This window comes from Chamaea fasciata, unplaced genomic scaffold (genome assembly GCF_029207755.1).
Source record: "Chamaea fasciata isolate MVZ Bird 193981 ecotype frontalis unplaced genomic scaffold, bChaFas1.0.hap1 SCAF_6, whole genome shotgun sequence".
Lineage (NCBI taxonomy): Eukaryota > Metazoa > Chordata > Aves > Passeriformes > Sylviidae > Chamaea > Chamaea fasciata.
In genome coordinates, this window is record NW_027094091.1 from 62,735,996 (window position 1) to 62,742,145 (window position 6,150).

Here is a 6,150-nt window from a genome sequence, read left to right on the forward strand (position 1 = left end):
TATTTTTTTTTAAAAGTGTTATCATGAATAAGATGATTTGAAAATTTGAGACAAAATGAATGTGTGGCATTCTTCATCTTATTTAGATAAGGCTTGGCTCAAACTCCTATTTAAGATCATAATATGGCAGAAAATTTCTGCTGCACTTATCCAGGCATGGACAAAATTAGAATTTATAAATACCAGTTGTTTCAAGGCTGTGCTGGGTTGTGAATAATGTTCTCTGCTGTGTATCACTACAGCAGAAAAAAGATAGCAGAATCATTTCCTTATGACTATAGAAAGCAATGGATAAACTCTCTCCCTCCCACATGCTTTCATACGTAGAGTTTTCCCCATTGTAACACTTACTCAAAATACTATGGTTTAATATAAATTGTTGGTTTTTGTTTATTTATTTATTTATTTATTTATTTATTTATTCATTCCCCCCCAATAAGCAGTGAAAATGATCTCTACAGTAACTAGTAGCTCAAGTACTAAGGTTGTTTGAGAAAATTGAATTGTGCTCAGGGGTAACTGTGCTTGTGAAGTGTTTAGTGCATGTAAACAAACAGAAAACTATGCACATTCCCTCAGCAAAAGCTTCTTACAGAGAGCAGAGAATGTCAGGAAGTAGGCATATGAGGTGGCTGCAGCAAGTAGTGCAGAGAGAGGAGGAAAGGCAGATGTTGTTATGCAATGACACAGCACCAAAGACCAGTGTGTAACGTTAAAATAAGCAGTTTTCCTGTTACAGCTGGCCATGCACAGCACAGCGTACACTTGGAATATATAATGCTGTTGCATCTGCTGCTCTGTAAGGGTTTCATTTTCTTCTTCAGACAGTTATAATCTCAAATCTTTTGTTTGGTAACTCCAATGTCCTTGATGGGAGAAAAAAAAAGGCTGCAGTGTTGTCACAATCTCTACGTCAATTCCTTTAGCAATGAAAGAGACCCAAGAAATTTTGTGCAATACACTGCAGTGAAAACAGAAAAAGCATTTGCTTTTCTGCCTGCTGCACTCCAGTCATTTTCTTTTCTTGATGCAAGATGGAGTGCAGGTGACAAGAACTTGTCTAAAAGGTAAAAAGAAAGGTATTTCTTTTACTGTTGGAGCAAGTCACAAAAGAAAGGACATTTTCAGAACTGAACTATATTGCTTTGTTCATCTTTTTGCACTTTAAAGCATATAAATCTCTTCATGAGATGTGAACCAAAAGTGGTTTGCACAAATTTTGTTTTGTCGCAGAAACCTTGCTTGTTTGTTAAGGTTTTTATGTTTATATTTTTTAAAATTGTTTCCTGGCCAAATTTTTGAAAGTTTAAAATATTTTAACATTTAAGTGTACTCTTTTACTATATACATATATGATTGTTGTTCCAGAAAAATATAGATTTAAAAAGAAAGACTTTTAATGTATTGAAAGATAGTAGGGAAATTAAAAATTAAGGATGCAATTTAATACAGTTTTCATGCCTGCAGGTTTGACCTCAATAAATAAACAGTGAAGCTTATTTAGTTTTCTGTGGTTTCAAACAGTCCTTCCAGGATATGGCAGCTTAGTCTTTTTAATAATGTTACTTTGCCTTTGGATAAAAGCCTGCTGCATCCACTGATTCCACAAATGAATGTACAAATATTAAAAGGGGATTTATACCTGAATATTGGTTGGATCTAATTACACTTCAGAATCAAAAAAAAAACCCCACTTGTAAGGAATGTAGAGCCCTAAATTCCATGCATGATTATATATCCATTTTGGAAAAGTAAACCAATCACGTCATTGGCATATGCACATAGAAAGTAATTGAGGGTCACAGCCTTTTGGTAAACATAAACGACCTATTGGGAGGTACAGGGGTTTTACTTCCTTTTGCCAGCTTGTCTGCACACACCAATGATCACTCCCTCTGCATTTCTCCCTCTTCAAATCCTTTGCATGCAGTCTTTCCATTGCCACTTCTTTCAGGGAGTCCTGGCAGCCTTCCTCACCCATCTCCTTTGCTGAAATTTTCCTCAGTCCTCTCAGAGTACCAGATATTTCCTCCCTGCTTTGTGTGTAGTTCTCCCATCTCCACCCAATGTTCAGTGATGCTTTTTTGTGCAACCTGTTGAAAAACACACATCGATGTGCTAAGTCCATAAGGCTTCAATTTATCTTTTTTCATAATTACTAATTAAATCTTACTCCTTACTTATTCCACCCAGTGGCAGAAACAAACCTGAAAAACACTGCAGTGTGGTGCCTGAATGTGCAAAACATGAGTTGCTGTGCTGCAGGATACTGTAGTGAACTGCTGGGTCAAGAGCTCAGTAAACCAAGCGCAGGTGAAAGAAAACTGACATTCCTTCCCCTGCAGGAAAGTCTGGGATTCCCTGTGAAGCACTTAGAAAAAAGTGGGACACAACATCTAAATAGGAGCTAGTCCAAAGAATTCTATTTTTGTTATCTTACTAGTCAGTGTTTTCAAAGAGAGTAATACTTGCTGTCAACAAAACAGCAGTTCTTTAGCCAGAACAGTACTCCATTATATTCTTCCCGTCTTGAACAGTGTGTTTACTTCTATCCTCCAGCTATCCTTTCTCATTTTGCCACCTAGGACAGGAAAATGGAAACCTGTCTGAAAACAAAATCCAAAGAAGACCCCCCCTAAAAAACAAAAACAATTTAAAAACCACAAACAAACAAAACAGAAAAAAACAAACAAAAAACCTAACAAGAAACAAAAACAGAAAAGAAGTTATTAACTCAGGCTCAGTTAGGTATATTTTCTCACATTTCCTGCAGAGACATGTTGCAAACCAAAGATGAATCAATCCTGAGCTGCAAAGTACTGTTCTACCTTCCACAATTTCTACAGATCTGTTTCTTATTCCCTTTCAGGAATACTTTGAGGTTTGTTTTTTGTTTTTTTTTTTTTTTTTTTTTTTTTTTTTTTTTTTTTTTTTTTTCCTGAGCAACACTATAACAGCTGAAATTAGAATGTGGGCCATGTGGAAGAAGCCTGGTTGAAATCACCTGAGAGGAGGAGAGGTTTCAAGTTGATAGCCTGTGTTCAGTCCAGTACATCAGTGTGGTTCAGCAGGTGACCAGAGCTGCATCCAAGGTAAGAGTAGGTGGTCAGAAATATGAAGGAATCCAGAGAAAAACAGCAACTGAAGCAAAACTGAGGGGGTGGGGATGTTGGGGTGATAGAGGAAAAAGGGGTATTTTAGAGTCTGAATAATTAATAATAAAAATATTGCGATTCTAAGACTTCAGTGCTTTATTAAATTAAACAGATGAACGTTGGGGAGAAGGTTAAGCCTTCAGGAATCAGGAGAAACTCATTTAGCAGAGAATTTTACAACTTCTTTATCAAAGACTGGATAAGAAGATTATCTTTGCTACAATAAGTTTATTTTTCATTTCTGACTCCTAACCTTCTTATATGAAAATCAGAATAAAAGCAATTCTGGAACAACCGTCACCATCCCAAAAACGACTTACTGGGTAAGCAAGTAGATGTTGTTTAGACACATTTAGTAAAAGAAACCTTTCTCTTATGAGCTATGCAAAAAATTTTTCTCTCTGCCAGGTGAACTGGACTCATTTACAAGAAAAAATGTAAGACTTCTGAAAATACTTAATTGAAAGTGCAGTAGTAGATTTTAGTTTACCTATTTTTCCAGAAATCTTTGTGTATCCATACTCCATGTTACGAAGACAAAACAAGAAAATAAAACACATTTTAACTCACTAAAGGCACCAATTCAGACAACAGTAGGGTGGTTTCATACCTGGTTTAGTCATAGAACAAGTTTACTTTGCTGTGGACTACATAATGCTGTAACTATTCTTCACCTTACTTCTCTTTGATCTATATATGAGTGTTGTTTATGAACCATTTCAACTGTTTTTCTAACATATGGTTATAATTGTTTTCTGTATTGAAGTCAGGGTATTTTTATCATTAATAAAATTAAGAAATATATTCATTACTGAAGCCTCTGAAAGCGTGCTAGAATTAGGGGACTTATTTAATGTATTAATAATGAAGAATTATCCATTGTGGTCATCATTCCAAATTCAATTATTGTCTGCACCTGAAATATGGTATTAACATGACAATAAATGTAAGTACTCCACTTCATCATGTACTAAAAATTTCCTATAAACTTATTTCAAATTCCTAGACTCTCTGAGTTTTTCTGCCATAGTTGGTGGATCTGGTCATCTTAGATGTTTTCCTACTAATTTTTCTTATTTTTTTCCTATTAATTTTTTATATAACTCCTCTCCCTGAGATGCTTTCCATCTAAAGAATCCCAGCTGAAGGTAATCAGAGGCTTGGGCCTGACTTGCACCCAGCAAGGTGTTGTTCTGTGAAAGCAGATAATCACTGTCATTTCTGCTCATTCTCTGCTACCTTTTCTGAAGGAACTATGAAAGCATCAGAATGAGACCCTTACTTGGTAGTGCAAGATAAAGTGTTTTTCAGGTTTCAGTCTAATTAACCAATCACTGATTTTCAGAGAACAGGAAAAATCTCCTGATAAATAGAAATTGTTAAGGACTGCAGTATTAATTTCCCACTGCCAGTCTACATAAGGCAGTGAAAAACCTGCAGATATCTGTACCTATGCAAGTCCAGCTGCAAGGTTTTTATGTCATGCAATCCATCCACAAAAACTGGTGGACTTCCATTTGGTGAACTCCTTGATGGTCAAGATTTCTTTTTCCAGGTAGATATAACTGTTTGTCATTCAGCTGCACTGTAAAATAATGTGACAATAATGTAGGTGAGCAATACAGAAAAAGCAAAATGGTCCAAATTCAAAAAATTCCCTTTGTATTGGCAAGGATCTGAGGATGCAGATGGCAAGAAAGACTGACCACCAGAGATGAGAAATGGTTGAGGGGTTTCCTTCAAATGAGATAGAAAATGTTTCTGTGTAAAGTCTCCTTCTCAGGAGTCTGGCATAGGATGAAAAAGGTAATTTCTAGCACAGACAGTAGACTTAGTCATATCTGATTGTAAAAATGTAGAAAGACTTGCATTATTACTTCACTCTCCCTGAAAATTAGGTTTTTTTACTTGACTGTGTAAAGTCATTTTGGTAGAAGATGAGGTTGCTGCTTCAATGCTCAGGCTGTGGTCTATAAGAAGAGAAAGAGACGTACAATGATGTTACACAGATGAAAAACAGTGCTTGACATTGTTTTTCTATTTGTAGCTGTGGCATATTCTAGTACATAATAAATTATTGCCTTAGATATAATTCATAATAAGGTCATTGATTCTAACTTTTACCTGTGCTTATCATTATCTCTCATCTTCATTTATATTGTTGCTGTTACTGTTTTCCTTTTCACTTGGTGTATCTCTTGATAAATTAGAGGACAGGCTCCTTGGGGCAGTAGCCTTATTTGCTGAATGTTCTCTGTGATGAAATAAGTCCTCCTTTGGTCTCAACCAGATGTTTGCTAACACTCTGAAGAGAAAATAAATGGCTTCAAAATGAATTGTAACCCCTGAAACAGCTGGAAGTAAGGGACTCATCCTGCATTTGTTGCAGATGTTTCACTACTTATTTTGTGTCTAAAAATGGTGTATGGGGGAACTCATTTCAGTAAAAATAAAAGGCATTTCAGTCTTCCATTCTGTTTGTAATGAGGCATCCAAAATTTCACCATTTGAATTAAGTTAGCTATTCCTTAGTTATTTATCTCTACCATCATTAGTACCAATATCTGCTTTTATAAACATATGAGAAAAGCCTCCCTGGTTTAGACCTAGTGTATGTCCCAAGTGCCAAACGTACCTGTCTGTCCTGCTGCTTCTTTCCTTTGCTGAAAACAGCAGATTGTATTTACTCAGCTGAGTCTCTTATGCCAGTAAACAGCAGGCATGCTGACACCTCACCACAGGTCACCAGGGATCCACTTCCTTGACTGTATTTAAATATTCTGTTGCCTGATCAAAATACTGATATTGTCAAAAGTGAAATATGGATGTGCACGTTCTGCAGCTCTGGGTTATCATGGGATGCTTCACGTGGAATGAAAAGCAGAGCAGAGTTAGTCATGGGAGACTCTCTCCTGCTTTCCCTCTGTGCTTTGCTGCTTCTTGTCTCCATCTCTGAGAGCTGTACATAGCCTTTGAACACCCACAGCAGTGTGCT